Source organism: Dama dama, chromosome 20 (genome assembly GCF_033118175.1).
Source record: "Dama dama isolate Ldn47 chromosome 20, ASM3311817v1, whole genome shotgun sequence".
Taxonomy (NCBI): domain Eukaryota; kingdom Metazoa; phylum Chordata; class Mammalia; order Artiodactyla; family Cervidae; genus Dama; species Dama dama.
In genome coordinates this window covers 91,769,374-91,789,762 of record NC_083700.1, presented here as the reverse complement: position 1 = coordinate 91,789,762, position 20,389 = coordinate 91,769,374, and the positions used below count along the sequence as shown (strand labels likewise).

The 20,389-nt window shown below is 41.8% G+C and overlaps 1 pseudogene; it reads right to left on the bottom strand.

The window, feature by feature from the left end:
- Nucleotides 1-207: 207 nt before the first annotated feature.
- Nucleotides 208-20,389, bottom strand: part of LOC133039988 (calreticulin-like) — a 35,631-nt pseudogene continuing 15,449 nt past the window's right edge.

The following is a 20,389-nucleotide window of genomic DNA, read 5'->3' as shown; positions in this document are numbered from 1 at the left end:
TGGAGAAGGAGAAGGGAATAAAAGGGAAAAAACAAGTACCAAATAAAATTTGAGTGATAATCACTGACCAAAGAAGATAAAGTGCCATGTTCTGAGGAGTATGAATAGCTAAACACTTTCAACCCCAAGTTTTACCAATCAACCAATGAATGAACACAAAACTGGAAGAAAAGAAAATGAATATGGCACAGATGTCTCTGGATTTGTAAATAAAATGTTTTTTTCTTAATGTGTTTGCAGATACTAATTTTTTTTACATTAAGCACCTGTTAATTTTGAAAGTTTGAAAGAAAAGCTCAACCTGGAGGAAGATGTTTCAGTGACAGAATGGTGGTGTTAACAACACAAAATCCTAGAAGGAAACACAAAAATATTTCAGCCTGTGTGCAAAATGGATGGAACTATACATAAATCTTTGTTAAAATTACATTAATTTCTGCAATAATATTTATATAATCAATTCATATAAAGGTAAAAAAATGAACAAAGGTAAAAGCAGCAACTTAAAAAATATATGTAAATGGATCTATTTTTGGAGGGGCCATGCCACATGACTTATGGGATCTTAGTTCTCCCACTGGTGATTGAACCTGTGCCCTTGGTAGTGAAAACGCAGAGTCCTAACCATTGAACTACCATGGAATTCCCTAAAATGGATCTTTATTAGTTACTATTCCCCAAAAATTCTGCATGAAAATCATTATCTTTATCTGGTGATATGTGAAAATATATAACAACTGGACATATGCCTGGCCAATCAGAGCAGATATTGGTAGTAAACAGTGCTCCTATTAGACTGGCAACCCTAAAACATAAGATTCCCGTACACCAGCCCTGCAGCCCCGAGACTGTGTTCAGACTCAGCACCTGAAGCCTTGCTCTTTTTCATCATGAGAAGACTCTTATGTTACAGAAACAGGTATAAAGATGAAAAGTGCCAAGATATGCTACCCCAAAATATGCCACTTTGGCATAAGGGTTATTTTGAGCTAAAGGGACTTGAAAAAAAGAAGATACAAAAGGGACGCTTTGATCTCCCCTTTCCTCCTGAACACATGAGATAAAACTCCCACATAGGAGCTGCGCTTCACATACCAGGAGAAAAGAAACGGTCTTATCAAACTGAGACCAAGAGAATTCTACCCAAACTGACATTGTTAAAATAATTCTTATCTTCCTTCAGCCTCCCTGTACATTTTAGTTACTTTTCCACAATTGCCTCTCTTTGTTTAACCTGTATTAAAGCATTTAGGTTTTGCCACTTCTTTGGATCTTCATTTCCTTATGAGGGCTCCCTTGTCACATAAAACTTACATTGAATAAATTTGTTTGTTTTTCTCTTGTACATCTGTCCTTTTATCTTTACCTTGTCCCACCCCACCATCCCCACTCCATACCTACAATATCACATGTAATTTCAGTCCATGAAACAGAAGACTCACTTTCGTACAAACTCTAATTTCCAAAGAGCTTCTGATTTCCTTTGGGGCCACATGTGTTTCAAGAATTCATACTTAGACTGGATTTTACAAAGATAGCTCTAAATTGGTGCTTTTGAACTGTGGTGTTGGAGAAGACTCTTGAGAGTCCCTTGGACTGCAAGGAGATAAAACCAGTCAATCCTAAAGGAAATCAGTCCTGAATATTCATTGGAAGGACGGATACTGAAGCTGAAGCTCCAATACTTTGGCCACCTGATGCAAAGAACTGACTCATTAGAAAAGACCTGGATGCTGGACAAGATTGAAGGCAGGAGGAGAAGGGGATGACAGAAGTTGAGATGGTTGGATAGCATCACCAACTCGATGGACAGGAGTTTGAGAAAGCTCTAGGAGTTGGTGATGGACAGGGAAGCCTGGCATGCTGCAGTCCTGGGGTCACAAAGAGTTGGACACGACTGAGTGACTGAACTGAACTGAACTGAACTGAAGATAGCTCAGCACTTTTCTTTATACACCACAAATAACCCAGCAGGATCTGGGGCGGGATCTTACAAGCAACATAGCAGAGGAGTAAGATGTGGAGATCATCTTCCTCCCCACAAATACATCTGCATGTGGAACAACTCCTACTGAAGACCTCAGACTTCACCTGTCTTACATTAAATTCTCAGGCTCAGCTGAAGACCCTAAGAGGGAAGAGGTAATGTTTTGCCTCCTCTGCAAAGGCAAGTTTCCCAAACCAGAATATTCCAAAGATTCTAAGGCCCAGAAGCTACAGCAGACTCCAACCTACAGGAAAGAAGGAAGAAGGCATTGTTGCTACTCCTCTGCGACTTCACCACCCCATTCCTATCATCCAGGTGCCCTGCTTTTTGACACTGAAATTTGATTCACGCGTATCTTTCTCTGGGTTTCCTTGGTGGCTCAGATGGTAAAGAACTTGCCTGCAGTGCAGGCAAACCAGGTTCATCCCTGGGTCAGGGAGATCTAGAGAAGGGAATGGATACCCACTCTAGTATCCTTGCCTGGGAAATCCCATGGACAGAGGAGCCTGGTGGGCTACAGTCCATGGGGTCACAAAGAGTTGGACATGACTGAGTGACTAACATTACTGTGTTCCCAGACTCAAATTTGTAGCCCTGTGCTATCATGTGATCATTGTGTCTGGGCTTGAAGCTCCAGCTAGACTAGGATTGGTCATCGGTGTAGTCCTAGTTAAATGAAGGAAGGAGTCAGCATTTAATTCTCACAGCTGAGTTTGCAAATGTGAAAAACGAGGCCCAGAAAAGTTAGATTACTTGTCCAAGTTACTACAGTTGGTAAGTAAGTCGGGCCAGGAATCAACCACGACGACCTCAGTACCTGGCAACCACATTAGTTAGCTTATTAATATGAAGAGGCTGTCACATGTCATTCAACTGCTTGTTGGTAAATTTTTTGAGAGCATTTTTAAAAGAGAAAAATTACTTTATGATTATCTTCATTAAAGGAATATTTTTTTTTCCCATGTGGGACTTGCCTACTATCTGTATTCAATAGTAATACTCACTCATTCAACAGTCTAATGCAATGGAAGGGTAATCTTTGGAACCAGACAAACTTGAATTCAGATACTGGCCCCGTCCCTCACCGGCTGACCTGAGCAAGTGACTTCCCTGCTCTTAGCACTTCCTGCATCTGTAAAAGGGAGATAATAATGGTATCCTATACAATGGCTTCTCTGAGGGTTAAATGAGCACATTGCAGGAGCTCCTCAAATTGATAGGAAAGTGCTTTGTGACCTGTAAAGAGCTATGTGAATGCATATAATGATGTTGTGTGCCAGTGGTACAGAAAAGTACCAAAACATAAAACCAGCAAACCTGCAAACAAGTAATAATTAATTAAAAAATTAGGGCCCCAAACAGCAGAGAAGCAAAAGGAGTTTCACAAAGTATCACTGTTTAAGAGGAAGCGATTTTGCTTTTAAGTGCTTGATACACCTGCAAGAAGAAAACATCAACTAGCATTCCCACAAATACAACTATCAGAACTGCTCAGTAAATACTAAATAATATAGATATTAAAATAAAATAAAATTATTGTATATACTGGAATAAATTGAGAGTGAGGCTTGAGTTTATAAAGAAGCTCTTTTACTGTCAATTAATTTTATAAACACCATGAAAATGATAGTAGTAATAGCTACTACTGGTTGACTGGATATTTATATCAGGTACTTTATACACATCACTAATTTAATCCTTAAAACAACCTCATGAAACAGGTTTCCATTGACAAGAAAATAGAAGCCCCTAAAGTTGGTGGGACTTTCCCAAAGACATACAGAGTGAAGATGATAGGATAGAAATACAAATTCAGTGTTCATTCAAAAAGAGCAAGTAATTTTGCTCCCTAGATTTTGCCCAAACTCCTGAACATTCTTCCTTCTAAGCAGTGTCATTTGCCTCTGAGTGGGGACCAGCTTTTACCCAGTTGTAGTTCATCCTTCCGGTCAACACAGACTTCTACATTTTCACCCAGAAATGCTCTTTCATCATCATCTTCCTTCAGCTGCCTGTCATTTCCTGATTCCTCAGCAGAATCTTCCTCACTTCCCTTTTCTTCAATTCCCCAAATGTCATATTCCCTTTCCTCTTTCTTCTTGGCCTCTTCTTCCTGTTTTCTTTTTTCCATTTCTTCATACAGTTCTCTCCATTGCTTATCTACATACTCTTTAGAGTATGAAATTTCAAAATAGTAATTTACAGATGCTATAAACAAAGTTGAATCACTTTAGAAACATCTGGCATCTCCCCACACACTTAAAGATTTGTGGTATGGTGTTTATTTACATACAGATTTTTAGTGTGTGTGGAGTGGAAAGAAGTATGCGTGTGTATAATTTGTTCGTAAGTAAAATTGGTTCAGATTCAACAAACATTTACTCAATGCCTACAGCACTGCTAAGCATGGTGTGAGACAATATACACATGCTATTTCTATTCCTTACAACAATGTACAAGGTTGCGTTTTCTAGGAATATGAGGTTCATATTGATTAAATGACTTGCCCAAGCTATACAGTGAGTGAGTTGTGGAACTAGAATTAGAAATCAGGTTTTCTGGTTCTGAGTTTGACCCTCTTTCTGCTATATTACTGTAAAATAGTTTTAATGACGCTCTTTGAGTTTGCTTTTTTTTTTAGGTTTTATTTGTTTATTTTTTGCTTTTGTTTGCATTACTCTAGGTAGGACATGGTTTAAAAAATATTGTTGGGATTTATGTCAAAAATAAATTCACGCTGAATTTGCTTTTGAACTATAGCAACTACAAACTTGCAGTCAGAAGTGGGATTCTGTGATCTCTAATGGGTCATCCAGGTTCTAGAATTCGATCCTTAGAGCCATTATCATAAATTTTACTGCTCAGAGGGCCCTTAAAGAAAGGACAGAGTTGGAACTCCTCTAGGTCTTTAATCCTCAACATAGAGAATCTAGGCCAAGTAGTCTTTTACCCAGTCCTGGGAGACAAAGCTAAATTGAGAAACTGAATGCCCCATAGGCTGGAGCCCTCGACAATCCTACTGGGAGCAAATGCTTGACATCTTGTTGTGTTTGCCTCATTGTGTTGCAGGGGCATACTCTCTCTTTCAGTCAAGCCTTCATTTTCTTGTGCTTGGAAAGCACTGGCCACAGTTAACGTTTCTATTTCTTTACTTCCCTCTCACTGCTCTACTCACTGATCTGTTTCTACCCTCCATTCTTTACCAAAGCAGATCTTGCCAAAGGTAACCAAACTCTACCAACTCCTCAAGCCTGCCTGGACCTATAACAATCCATTGAACCATTTCCTTTTCATTGGACCTCATCCAACTCATACCTTCACTATCCTCCTTTCTGTATTTTTATGTGATTACTCTCTTGCAAACATCTTCAACTCCCTTGCCCTTCCCTCCGTTAGTTGGACAGGTCCTCAAATCTGATTAATTCCATTTTGCCATGCCTGCACCTAAGCAGAGAGAATGACTAGAGAAAATAATAAAAACAAATTGATTGTCATTTTAAATTCATTAAAACTGAACTCAAGTGAGACCTTAGTGGTAACTGGTGAGCCTACTATAGTTCTGTGTTTGATTCACTCTCCTTCTTTTCCCCTGGAGCCATATTGGGCTAACAAGGTTTTCTCAGAGCTGCACTGCATTTAGCTATAATTCCTACCCAACCCTCCTTTCCCTTTCTCCTTTCAGAAGTGCCTATTCCTACACCCTCTACCCTTCATCTTTCCCAGGCATTACTCGCAATAAATCACTTACATTTCTAACACCATCTTGGTGTCTGTCTGCTTCCCAGAGAATCCAACTACATGTACTGTCACCACCACATCTACCCACCTGCCTATATTTTTTATACAGTCATTCCTTTTTTTCCTGTCATTATGGATGAAATATCTGTACTCCTTTGGGAAGCCAGTGCACCTTGAGCACTAGATCTCACCCACTTTCATAGTCTCAAGAACAGTGCTCTATCAATTCTTCTCTTTTTCTCCAATATTGTTTTTCTCTTTATTGTATCATTCCCATTAACATAAAAGCAGGCACGTTGGTCAAAAAGTCTTGACCAACATTTCCCTTTACCTGTCACCCTATTCTCTCTACCCTTTTTTACCACAAAACTCCTCAAAACTCTAGCTTATACTTATGTCTCTGGTTGTTCTTCTTTCATTCTTCTTCAAATCCGTTTTTTCCCTGTACCTCTTCACTGAAACTGCTCTTGTCAGAGTCACCAATGAACTCCATGTTACTAAATTCAGTGGTCCATTCTAAGTCCTCATCTTTATTGACCATCCAATACGATTGATCACTCCTTTTCCCCTTAAAATGCTTTCTTCACTTGGTCTACAGGATACTCTTCTGGTTCTCTTCCTACCTCATCAGCTACTCTTTCTGTCTTCTTCACTGGTTCCACTTTCTCTCCCTGATCTCTAAATACTGGGGTGCTCCAAAGCTCTTCAGGATTCCTTGGTGGCTCAGACAGTAAAGCGTCTGCCTGCAATACGGGAAACCGGGGTTTGATCCCTGGGAAGGGAAGATCATCTGGAGAAGGAAATGGCAACCCACCCCAGTATTTTTGCCTGGAAAAATCCCATGGATTGAGGAGCCTGGCGGGCTACAGTCCATGGGGTCGCAAAGAGTAGGACATGACTGAGTGACTTCACTTTCTTTCCAAAGCTCATCCTTGAATCTTCCTTCTATATAGACCCTCTCCATAGGGGATTTCATCCATTGTCATGGGGCTTCAAGTATTACCTGTAGGATGATGGCTCTCAAATATACTATTATATCTCTTATTTAGGTTGTATCCAGTTGCCTCATTGATATTTGGATTTCTAATCATCATATCTGACTTAAAGTTTAATAATATGTTATTTGTTTCTGTCCCCACTCCTACACCAAATATGCTCCTTCCTGTTCTTCCCTTTCTCAATAACTCCACCCTTCTAATCACTGGAGTCAAACACTTTGGAGCCACCCATCTTTACTCCCACTCATATTTTGTATCTAATCCATCATTCCTGTGAATTTCGCCTTCAAAATGAATCTAGAATCTGAACATTTCTGTCTTCACCACCACCACTCAATTCTGCCTTTATTCCTACAGTCTTTTGCAACACAGCAACCAGAGTAACATATTCATCTATGAGCCAGTTCATATCACTCCTTTGCTAAAAATGGCTCCCCATTTTATTCAGAGAAATGGCGGCAACTACTCTCTTTCTCTCACTCAGCTCTAGTTACATTGTCCTTCTTACTCTTTCTTGGACAAGCAAGTTATGCTTCTATTTCAGGGACTTTGCATTTGCTCTTCTCTCTACCAGAGGCTTTTCTTCCCAAATATCTGTGTGGTTTGCTCCTTATTCCTCCAAGTTACTTAAATGTTGCTTACTCAACAAAGCATCTCCTGACCAAAGAGCAAAATCCCCATGATAACAGGCCTCTCTATTGCTTTTTTGTCCTCTGTAGTTTATCTCACCATCTCATCATATATATTTGCTTCTTTATATGTTTCTTGTTGGTTTCCCCTGAATGTAAGCCCCATGAGGGTGGAAACTTTTCTGTTTTATTTCACTAGCATATCCCCAACAACTACAATAGTGCTTTGAACAGGTACTCAACAAATATTTGCCAAGTGAATATACAGGTTAATAATAATAAGTACCATTTATTGATCAATTACTATATGCCTGTCATCATGGGGATTTTGCTCTTTGGTCAAAAGAGGCTTTGTTGAGTAAGCAACATTTAAAGGCTTCCCTGGTGGCTCAGACGGTAAAATGTCTACCTGCAATGCAGGAGACCTGGGTTCGATCCCTGGATTGGGAAGATGCCCTGGAGAAGGAAATGGCAATCCACTCCAGTACTCTAGCCTGAAAAATTCCATGGACAGAGGAGTCTTGTAGGTTACAGTCCATGGGGTCGCAAAGAGTCAGATACAACTGAGAGACTTCACTTTACTATGTGCCAGGGACTTATAAGATAATTGCTATCTTATTCACAATTTATAGATGAGGAGACCGAAGAGGTTAAATAACTTGCCCAAGATCCTACAGCTAGCAAGTAACAGAGCCTGGATTTGAACCTAAGCAATCTAGCTCTAAAACTCATGTTCTTAACCAATATGTAATATTACCTCAATAAAACAATGTTAGATGATAACCTCAAAATAAAAATAAAACCAGACTAAAAAGTGTAAAAATGTCTAACTTTTAGTTTTTTCTATGGTGACTGTATCACTGCCTCTTTGAAAAGTTTAAATACTAAAGTTCTCTCAAAAATCTCTTTATGATGCCTGTGCTTTGCTACTGATGTAAGCATGGGCCTAGTCTGCCTTTAGGGTAATCAGGCATTGGCCACAAACCTGCTTCAATGGCCCTTCCTGCAGAACCAGGAGGTCTGGATGAAGGGCGGCTCCATTAAGAAGCTATTGTCCCAAGTATCACTCCACCCATAAAATAGTTCTAGGAGAGCAGGGAAGCTGGTAGAGAGCACTAACACCTTGTTTCCTTCTACAAATCATCCATCAGAAATGGCTTCAGTGGCTCCCTCCAAAGTCACCATATTGTGAGCAGGAAATGTGACACAGGTGTGTGCATTCTGATTCAACAAGTTAAAGATTGTGTGTGACCTGGCACAGTTTATATATACTCTCTGAATCTCAATTCCTACATCTGAAAAGTGGGAATAAAAATATCTGCCTTGTGACACATATGCACTATTAGATACTATATATGAAACACACAACTAAGTATACACTGCAGTAATATAGAAAACTCTACTTAATGAACTGTGGTGACCTAAATTGGAAGGAAATCTGAAAAGGGGGTATATATATATATATATATATATATATATGTATATATATGTATCAGTTCGGTTCAATCGCTCAGTCATGTCCGACTCTTGGCGACCCTGTGGACTGTGTATAGTTGATTAATTCTGCTGTGCAGTAGAAACTAACACAACATTGTAAAGCAATGCTACTCTTATCGAAATTAAAAACAAGCAAACAAACAAACTCTAATGTCTGTCTTGCTGGGTTGTTTTAAGGGCTAAGTGGGAAGACTTTTGGAAATGTTCATAGAGTCATGTACAAGGTTATAGATGTCCAGTGAATACAAATTCTTTACCCTGCCTCTCAGGGCCACGTAACCAGCAAATGAGACAATGACTATGAGACTGATTTTTTAAATGCAGAGAACAGTGCACAGCTGAGGCGTCAGACATCTGGAAATCCGTATGAGTGAACATCTTACTTTTCTTGTTCCCCAGGTCATATTTCCAACCTCCTCTGCAAACTCATCATCATTTGTAAGAAGGAAATTGTCAAAGAAGCTGCCTGATTTCACCTGTTGAAATGAAAACAATGGGATTATTAGAACTAGGTCGACCGGCTTAAAAAATATCAACTGGAAGCTTTGCAAAATGCAGATTCCCAGGCCAGGAGCCCAGTGATTTTATTTTATTTTATTTTATTTTTTTGACCGTTGATAAAGGCCTTTATTGGGCGGTTGCTCTCGGGCAGAACTCCCGGGGGCGGGTGAGCGAGGAGACAAAGGGAGTCTGCAGCCCAGTGATTTTAATCAATAACTGAGGTGGAGTGAGGGAATACAAAGGTGATTAAGAATAGAAAAGCTCCAGAATGCTGTACCACCTTAGCTGATCTGCTCTAGAAATAAGTTACTTTACTGTTTTCCAAGGTGCTATGTCCCCCAAGCCTCTGACAACTCTTTCAGAGGGTTGTGAAGAAATGTCCATCACTCTGTCAGGCTCCAAATTGCTGCCCGTGGCTCTTGCCCCAGTTCAGATTGGCGGCATCTACCTCTGCTATCACTTACAGATGCCTTTTTAAGGTTCTCTCCTCAATATAGTCAGAAAAACTAAAAGAATACAAGGAAAAGAAAAGCCTAAAAAATTAATTCACTGGAAGTTACCTAGTTTCCTTGATGTCCCACTTGAATCATAAAATGGAAAGAGTATAGATTTAGCCACTTACTAGCTATGAGAGCTTGACAAGTCACGTAACCTCTCTAAGCCCTCCACTTCTTGGTCAGTAAAATAAAGATGATAAACCCTACCTTCCAGCCCCATAGGGCTGTGACACAGACCATATAACCTAAGGAATGTCAACGTGCTCTGCATTATGACTGCTAGGCTATACTCCTTCAAAGATCATAAGGAGTCCCAAAGCTAAGAGAAAGTATTTTCTTTGTTCACTGCCATCTCCTCCCAGGCTCAGTCCCAATGAAAGATGGCAGTATCTTCTGCCTAAGAGGAAAAAATAGAAGGAAAGAAAAGGAATTTTGTATGGAAGAGAGAAGGCTGGGTCGGGAACTAAGCAGAAAGGTTAAGAAACTTACGAGGCTAGGACTTGATGCAGAGGGTGATGGGTTCACAGAGCATTCGGAAACCCAGGCTGGAGTAGAGCCAGTGAGCGCATCCCCGCCCATTTCCATGCTGAGAGTCTCTAGGCTTTCCAAGGAGATTCAGGGATCCTGTGGTAAGCTGGATGTGCTGGATTGGCTGAGTGAGTAGGGTGGAGTAGGACTTGGGAGTGCCAGACCCAACTAGAACTTAACAGGATGCCTGCAAGGGTGACGTCAGCATTGTGCAGAACTGTGTTACAAGAGGAAAAATAGATAAAGAGATCTTGCTGGAATTTCAGAAATGTTGTCTCTTAAGATTCATCCCAGACCTGCTGGATCAGAATCTGCATTTTATTAAGACCTGAGTGATTCATATGCATGTGACAGTTTGAGAAACACTCTTTCAGCACGGTTTAAATTCTCAAATAGGAAATTTTGCCTCTTGGGGGAGGAAGATAGAACTCAGAGAAATTAGTGCCAAATAATTTTAAAATTTTGTAAATGAACAAAGATACTGTTTAGTGTGTGCCTTAAAAAAAACCCAATGCATTTTAAGGAAACAATCAGATTTAGGCATGTTAACATGACCACATATTTTTTTTTTTTTTTATGACCACATATTTTTACAAGATGTAGAAAGTTCCTGTTATTAAAAAGGGACAGCTGAAAAAAAGAGGTAATGGGAATTTGCAGAGATTGTATCCATATTCTTTAGATAAGAAAACAAAGAAAGAAGAACATATGTCCCCCTGTTCTTTCTTCCTTCCTTCTCTCCTGAACCCCTACTGTGTACCTGGTAACTTACCTACCTCATCTCCTTGCACTTGTATGCTGATGTCACTGAATCAGGAAATGAATAAAGTTGAAATAAATAATCCAAGACAATTTCAAATAGCGGGTGTCTGTTCAAGAGACCTTTAGCAGTCCTGAACTGTAGAAATCACTGGTCAGAGACAGAGATTTCCCTGGCCATGGAACATTCCAGAATACACCCAAGAACCAGTGGCTTCACTTTCCAGAGGCTCCATTGTACAGTGGATGTAGTCAGTAAAGGACTTAGGCTGACAGGTCTTTGAATCCTGTCTCTCCCATGCACTACCTGTGTGCTCTTGGGCACATCATGTGACATTTCTGATTCTAAAGTCTCTCAAATGTAACATGGGGTAATAATAAGCAGATAGTAATGTTTACTTTCCTTTCCTCTCCAAGGGAATTCCAATACTACATAGATTATAGTTTCCAAGAGGTCTCCTGGGCTAAAGTTTTCCCTCTGGGGCATGCTCTTGAGGTACTCTCTTCTCCTGAGTTGGGGAAGAATCATAATAGGTCTCATTGGAAGAAAACAACAATCTGACGGCCAGAGTTTCTGAGCCCGCCTCTTTGCCTTCCAGTCAGAGCCAGGAAAGGTAACTGGCAGAGAAGAGGGAGGCGAGGTCAGGATTTGTCATCATGGCTGGGACAATCAGCCCCAACCTCTCTCTGGGGATTTTAGCATTTCAGAGTTTTACCACATCTCTGATTCCCTTTTATCTCCAGAACTACCCCCCAAGATTCATATAGTGTGCATTCATTCTAATGCAAACTATTAGGACACTGAATCTAGCCTCAGAAAGGCCTGTACTCAAATCTCAGCTTCTCTGCTTTCCAGATGTGTCTTCGGGCAAATTAGCTAACTTTTCTGAATGTCAGTTTCCACATTTAGGTACAGGGGATTTCATAATGAGAATTAAATGGCATTTGCAGAGTCCCTGAAATAGAGCTTGGTACAGGGTAGAGACTCAGTAAATTTTAGCCATTATAATTATCAGGATAAATATAACTAGCCCCATTTTAAAGATGAATAGTTTGAGATTTAGAAAGAACAAGACTCATTCAGCTCTTGTAATTTCCAGACTGGAGCTCTCTCCACTTTGTGGAAACTTCAGAGGGACTGTTGTTCAATGGCTCTGAGCCCAGAGAGCTTTACCTGCCAAAGGTCCAGGCCAAGGACACTGATGTTGTAATAGTGGCAAATGTTGGGGTCAGGCTTATATTCAGGGTTGTCTATTTCTGGATGAATCCACTCCCCCTGGTAATTGGGATTGTCAGTGGTGCGAGGTTTCCATTGCCCCTAAGCAAAGAACGAAAGAGTGAACATGGCGTTAGTATTTTCCATTCTTCTCGGCAATTAGAAAGACTAATCAGTTTATAAAGACAATTGTGGATTAGGCATAAGGATTCAGAGCAGGCTTCCTGGAGCTTCTTTCCTTTTCTTTGAGCTAACTCACAAGACCCTTCCAGGTTCCCCTTTCTCCCCAGAGGGATCTGAACAAGGTGGCAGAGACCCATTATGAGCCTGGTCCCAGTTCTCTGTGCAAATTCGATCATGGGGTTAAGAAACGTAGCCTCACAGGGAACACCATCTGAGGACTCTGGACTTGGGGCCATTCTCTTCCTGGTGTGCAGCACAGGAAACTGGAACCAAATAAAACAATACTTATTTCAGTCAATTCTATCTCTGGACCATTTGATGGTTGACTCCTTTAGCTCCCTCTCACTTCTGACATGAGGTCAGGACTTGGCCCTTAAAAAGAAGCCGCCCTACCCCAGCATGTTTGGCTATTCATGTCCTACTCTTCCCCTTTCTGGACCACTTCTGAGACTTCTGGTCCCTGACCCCAGACCCATTTCCTGTTTTGATCATGTTCCTTTGGCTGTTATCCACCACTTGGGACAAACTCCTTGCCTAGGGCTCCCTGGACCTCTGCCTCCCAGCGTCGACCTTGACCAACCCACCTGCTCCCAGCCAGACACAGCCCTGAGTACAGGGCCCAGATGAAGCTACAACCTTATGGAGGGAAGCAGGGCAGGGGGCAGTGGGGAAGCAGAAAGATGACCACAGGATCTTAGTGTTTCTGTTCTGTAAATTAAAGTTTACATCTCTTCTGTCTTATTTCTCACACTGATTGAAAGTTGAGAGCCCCCCCTCCCCACCGCACCACCGCTCACCTTATATTTCAAGTTTGGTATCAGGGGCCCTTCCCACTCCCCATCCATTGCTTCATTCCGGTTGTCTGGCTTCTTGGCACCCGGGTCAGGGATGTATTCAGTCTTCCCAGTCCCAAAATGAAATGTTCCTCCATGAAGACAGATGGGTGGGCCAGAGTGAAACTGGGGTCCAGAGTACAGTCAAGTGGATCTGGCGCCTTGCCCCTGCTGTTCTCCTGTCCTCACCCCTATGAAAGCCCAGCTCAGGACTCTGCAAACAAATCCGATACATACAGCAGAGAAAAAGCTATTAAGCAATCCAGCCTCTCCTCAAATTCTCCATCCTTCTGACCCTGACAACTTTAAGCTCAAAGAAGCTGGGCGTTTTCCTTATCCTGGCCTGCTCCCTTCCACAGTCATATGCCCCATTATTAGAACAAATCTTCTAGCCTGGGTCCCTCTTCCTAAAGACATGTTTTAATGACCTGGTTTGGACACCAGCATGCTCCCAGATCTGTATCAGTCCTCCTTTGTACCCCAGATCCCTTCTATTTCCTAAGACAGAACTCCAAGTTACAACCTGTCCTAACTTTCATATTTCTTCTGCTCTGGAGCCTCTGAAGTTCTGGTCTATCTACCTGACAGTTCACCTTGGTGCTGACCATTTCTCGAACTTGAATAAAGGCTTTGATGCCAAGCCCACTAGGCTCACAGTCATTCACCAGCATAAAGTTCCCAGGTTCCTGGGCTCTCTCAGCTGCTTTGTGGTTCTGAAATATTAACAGTCAGCATCTTATCCTGGGGTCTATGGACTTGATAGGTCCAGCCTACCTAAGTAGTTTCTACCTTCTCTAGGTCCCCTCAACAGGGAGCATAGAGGCCTGAGCCTCTCCCCTCTGCCCAAGGCCTAGATCCCTGACTATATCAGGTTCGCGGTCCACACCAAGAGGAAGGGTCAATGGTTAGTCTTGCTGCTTTGAGCCTGCCTGCTGGGTCTGGAACTAACCCAGCCCGTAATTTTCCCAGGATACTGAAGGTTCAGACACTGCTTAATCATCTGCCTTAATTCCCTGACCATACCTCCCTCCTCCTGGGTTTGGAGCCCACTGAATCTCCTTACACATGGCTGGGCCTTGCCCACTTCTCTACAGGCCTCTCCTTAGGGAATGAATTCCAGTTGCTGGGTGCCATGCTGCTCCTCGATTAACCCTGAGCATCTCTTCCACATGAAGCTGAATCTGCTCTGTCCTGAGGAGCAGCAGCCCAGCAGGTGAGGCCCTCCATGACCTGGCTCCAACAGACCATTCCAACTCATCTCCCACTCACTCTCCACCTTGAACTTTATGTTCCCAAAATACTAAACTGCAGCTTTCAGTACTTCGCATAACCATGTTACTTTCTGCTTAAGTGATGTGTCTTCACACCTGCTGTGGGTCTGGAATATCTTCCCTTCAACTCAATTTCCCTTGCTCTAATGAATTTGCTCTTTGGAATTCAGTACATGATTAACATATAAGTGCCATGTATTAAGGACTTATTATGTACCAGGCACTAAATTATATATATTAGCTCATTTAATCTTTACAACAACTTTCACATATAGGTATTATAAAAACCCTGTTTGTGAAATTTCATAGCAGCTAAGTTCCTTGCCCAAGGTCTGTTTATATGTGGGATGTTGTAGTTAGTAAATGGTGGTGCTCCCATACAAACCCATATCTGTCTGACCCCAGAGTCCCAACACCACCTACACCCCAACTCAACTTGAATTAGGAACCTACTCATGGCTGCCCTGGAGAAGGAAATGGCAACCCACTCCAGTATTCTTGCCTGGAGAATCCCATGGAGGGAGGAGCCTGGTAGGCTACAGTCCACAGGGTCGCAAAGAGTCGGACACGACTGAGTGACTTCACTTTCATGGCTCCCACAGGATTTGACTTCCCTGACTCTCACCATTAATTACACAGTGACCTGCATCTGTGTACCTGCCTGCATCCCTCACTAGATTCTGAAATCCAAGAGGATTCACAGTCCCTGAATTGTTCTATTCATAGCTGTATCCAATACAGCTTTCCAGTGAATAATAATGAATCAGTCCATATACTCCACACATTTCCCATTTCAGTAACTTTGGTGTCAAAGATACCCAGGTTCAAATGTCGGTTCTAATGTATGTGAGCTTGGGCAAGTCACTTCATTCATTTTTTTTTTTTTTTCACTTCATTCATTTTTAAGTGTCAGTTTCCTTATCCTCATCGAGGCTGCTAGCAGGATCAATAGATCCTGAACAAATGTGAGGTGCTTTCCTCTTCCCTCCATGCTTCTTTGAATACCAGTATTTAGCTGGATACCTCCTTGAGGGACTGTTGTCTCCCATTTGTGCTCCATTGTTCCCATCCTCCTTTGCCCATCCCCACAGCTAAGATCCCCTGTTGCTTCCCAGGAAACACCTTCTGACTTCAGATTTCTTATCTTCAGGATCTTCTATTTGCAGCCGTTCATCCCATTTCCTTGGTTTCCAGGCGTAGGGGGCTTTTATCTTCCTGGGAGGCAAGAAGGCCCAGTCGTCCTCCACATCCCCAGCTGCTACTTGCTTATTGTCGATTTTGACCTCATAAGTAGCACTGGGGCGAATAATGAGAGTGTACAGGTGAGTGTCTTTATTGATCTAGAAAGGGAAAGAGGAATATTTCAGTCCCCTGTTGGACCTCAAGCATTAAATGCACCATCTAAAACAGACCCTCAGTTCCTGAAGGCTACCTCCCACATAGTCACAAACACACTTTATAATATTCCTCATCCTATTTCTCTGGTTAACCCAAAAGAGTCTTTGGGTCTCATTCTCCTAAGTACATACTCCTCTGGTCTCCCTTAGCTCCCATCCTTCCTTTCATCATAATTCTGGTCATTCTTTTTTCTTTTCCAGTTTTCTGTCTGTCCCACTAGTCTCTAAGCTTCTCAATAGCAGGGATCGTATCTGACTCATCTGCTGTATCTGCATGTTCCAGAACAAGGCCTACCCTGAGCAGGATCCCAGGGAGTCCCTGTATGTACAGCTCCTGTACTGACCTGGTAGGGAAGGACTTTGCCCTGAAAACAAGTTTTCCAATGACCCAGGTTCTAGGGGCTGCTCTGGACTCGGTCTCTGCCTCCCCCCTGTGCTCTAGTTGGGCCAAACTTCTTCAGTGCTACTCTTTCTCAAGCCTCCTCAACTTTTCTCATATGATTACCCCTTCTAGTAGCTCAATCCTTCCAAAATTTGTCATCATCCTTTATAAGGCCAATTCGTGCTCATCATTCAAAGTTCAGCTCAGGGGAAAACTTTTCTAAGAAGCATTTCCTAAGACACCAGGTCAGGTGGCGGTGGGGTCTCCTCCACACTCTCATAGACCCCCATTACCCTAAATAGTCATTCTCCTTTGTCTGACTCCTACCTTTACTAGACTCTGAGTTCTGTGAGACCAGAGGTCATGCCTAACTTACTTTATCCCCAGTCCAAGGCCTAATACAGAGTTGACATTCAGTGACTTCCTGTTGAGTTGCTGATGAAATCCAGCTATTACCCTCCAGCCAACCTAAATCTCTCTAGCCGAGAATATTCCTAAGGTAAACTCACCGCCTGTTTCTAAGTCCAGCACTCCCCACTTCCCCCATCTCTTCCAGTTTCTAGCAGTGGGGAATGGGAACTTGCTGAGCCTTCTTCCAAGATACAACTTTATATGACTTCCTGTCTTTCAGATCAGTTTCTTCTGTAATTTCTTCTGTGAACTCCTGTAATTTATACCACTTTCTATTTTCTAATCTGCAAAATGGAGATGATAGTACTTAATTTAGAGGGATGTTATAAAGATTAAATCAGATAACATATTCAAAATGCTTGCCCTTCTCCCAAGGCTAATGACCAGCCCACACACTCACCCTGCACTTGATGATCTTGTTGTTCTCATGGTATTTCCCTTGATAACGAAGGATGACTTGTACTTTGTTGTTGCCAAAGCCACAGATGTCAGAGCCTGGAAATTAAATCCCAGTGCATGATTTTGCATCACTTTTAGGCAGTTTGCCTGTTCTGTGGCCAAAACAGACATGGTCTGTGTAATCATCAGAGTCCCAGCAGGAAATAGATAGCACACACAAATTTAGGATTATTTCAGAAGAACTTAATAAAGGGACTATTTTAAATAGTGGTAGCAAGACATTGAGAAAATATAAGGAATAATGCTATATTCCAGGCTAGCAACAGTAGGGCTATTCCCATCCCTAGGCTTGAAGTGGGGAGGAGAAGAGGTGGTTATCAGAGCCCAGAAAAAAAAAAAAAAAAAGAGTTCAGTAGAGAGGGCAGCCTGGAGAGAAGCTGTGATTTTCAATCAAGGGACACAATTCTCTTCCCTCCTGTGATCTTCTGCCAGGGCTCCCATTGACCAAACCTGACAGGAAGCCCCTTCTGTGCCAGGCACGTAATAGCATGTCATTTAATTCTCACAAGTAGGTATTACTATCCCAACTTTTAGTTGGGAAAATTGTGGCCCATAAAAGTTAAGCAACTTGCACAAGATCAAACAGCAAATAAGTAGCATGGCCAAGATTTAAACCCAAGCTTAACTAGAAACAGAGCCGGGGGCTCTTCCTGTGTTGTGAAAACTTTAGAGGACACGGTTGGTGGTTCTGAACCCAGAAAACTTAGACAAAGGTCCAAGAATAGGTTTTAATCTAGTTTTTCAACCTAATTTCTCATGATATTGCTCTCTGACTATCCTACACATGTGCCTGCATGCTCAACAGACTCATGCACGCGCGCGCGCGCGCACACACACACACACACACACGCACAGAGTGTGCGCTGGCCACGCTGTTGTTGTTCAGCCGCTCAGTCCTGTCCGACTCATTGCAACACCATGGACTGCAGCATGCCAGGCTCCCCTGTCTGTCACCAACTCCCGGAGCTTGCTCAAACTTGTGTCCATCCAGTTGGTGATGCCATCCAACCATCTCATCCTCTGTCATCCCCTCTCCTCCTGCCTTCAATCTTGCCCAGCATCAGGGTCTTTTCTAATGAGTTGGCTCCTGGCATCAGGTGGCCAAAGTATTGGAGCTTCAGCTTCAGGATCTGTCCTTCCAATGAATATTCGGGATTGATTTCCTTTAAGATGGCCTGGTCTGATCTCCTTGGAGTCCAAGGGATTTTCATGAGTCTTCTCCAACACCACAGTTCAAAAGCATTGGTCTCATTGTTTTTCTACTTGCATTTGAATTTCATGCCCCCGAGCTTTTGTATACACAGTTTCCTATGCCTGAATTATATTTCTTCTATTTTCTTTTCTACTTATTAAAATCTAACCCATTCTTCAAAGAGTAATTAGTATCTTCTCCCAAAAGCCCCCAGTTGGACTGAGTCATGCCATCTTTTGCGATTTCACGGCACCTCATCAACAGCTTTTTAAAAGCATGTCTTTCATTCTGTCTTTTAAAACATGACTCATATGCCTATGTCCCCAACCAAACAGAATACAAAAGGGTAGAGTAGAAAAAGCCCAGGCTTTACAGCCAGACAAATTGGGTTCAAAATCTTACTTTCCGCTTATTCACCTTGGGCAAATTTCTTGCCTGTATTTTCCCATTTATAAAATGGAGATGATGATAGCCCAAAAAACTTGTTGGGTTTTTTGAGCATCAAATAAATAATATTAATTTGAAAAAAATCACATTAAAAGAAACCTATTTCCAATTTCCCTACTACAACCACCATGTACATCTTCAAATATAAGTTCCTTGTGAGAAGGGGGGATTCTGAAAAAAGTTGAGGTGGAAGACACACACTTTAGAGCCCCAGAATGCTATATTGGTCTACATAAGAAAAGGATTAAAAAATAAGAAAGACATTGAAATATAAGAAAGAAGGAGAGCAGTGCTTGCTTCGGTAGCACAAGTACTAAAGAAAGGAGAGTTGAGGGAGCAGTGATGCAGGCAGAAAAAGGGTGAAGCAGCTGAAGAGGAGGATTTGAGGAAGGGCCAGAGAGAGACATGGAGTTCTTTGGGAATAGAAAAAAATATTTAGAGAGAATTTTAAGGAAATGTTGATGTATGATGTGTAGTTTAAACTTTTCCTCTGAATTTGTGCAAAAACATTCAGTAAAATCCACATTCTTCATCAGTGATTTGGGAGTGGGATTAGTTGCTGTCATTTCTTTATTTTTAAATATCAACAACATTGAAGCTGGTCTAAGGGTAGGAGCTAAGTAAGAGCTGGACTGCCCCAAAGAGGCCCAGTATACTGAGGTTACAGGTGCATCACTGGATGCACCACAAATGTTGGATAAAAGCAATTTCCCTGACCTTCTATGTCTTTCTCTGCCTGGGGGGCAGGAATCTCCTTCAGACCACAAAGCATTATTGTATTACATCTGTACATTTGAGGGTGTCTGCATAGTTTCTTGTCCCTTTCTCCTATTCTTAGACGTAGAGAATGTCTCTTTGTACTATAGCCTTATTAATACCATGTGACTCTCCACCTCTTTGATCTATTTATATTAACATTTAGGTTTAGAGTTGCTTTTCTCAGGTCTTTGAAGAGTCTTACCGCAGAGGGAGGTGGAGCTATCGCATTAGAAACTTCCTGCTTCAAAGAATATGAAAAAGAATGTGTGTGTGTATAACTGGATATATTATACATATATATATATCAGAATCATTTTGATGTAAACAGAAATTAACACAACACTGTAAATCAACTATACTTCAATATAATAAATTTTAAAAAATAAATTTCCTGTTCCAGGTGCTTCTGAGCCTATTCTAGAACTACAGTGGCTCTCATTAAGATCTCACAGGCCCAGGACTCCCCAGGTGGTCCAGTGGCTAAGACTCCGGGCTCCCAATGCAGGGGGACCAGGGTTTGATGGCTGGTCAGGGGACTAGATCTTGCATGCCGCAAGTAAAGATTCTGCATGCCACAACTGATAAAGAAAAAAGAGATGGATGATGGACAAGCTGGAATCAAGATTGCCAGGAGAAATATCAATAACCTCAGATACGCAGATGATACCACCCTTATGGCAGAAAGTGAAGAAGAACTGAAGAGCC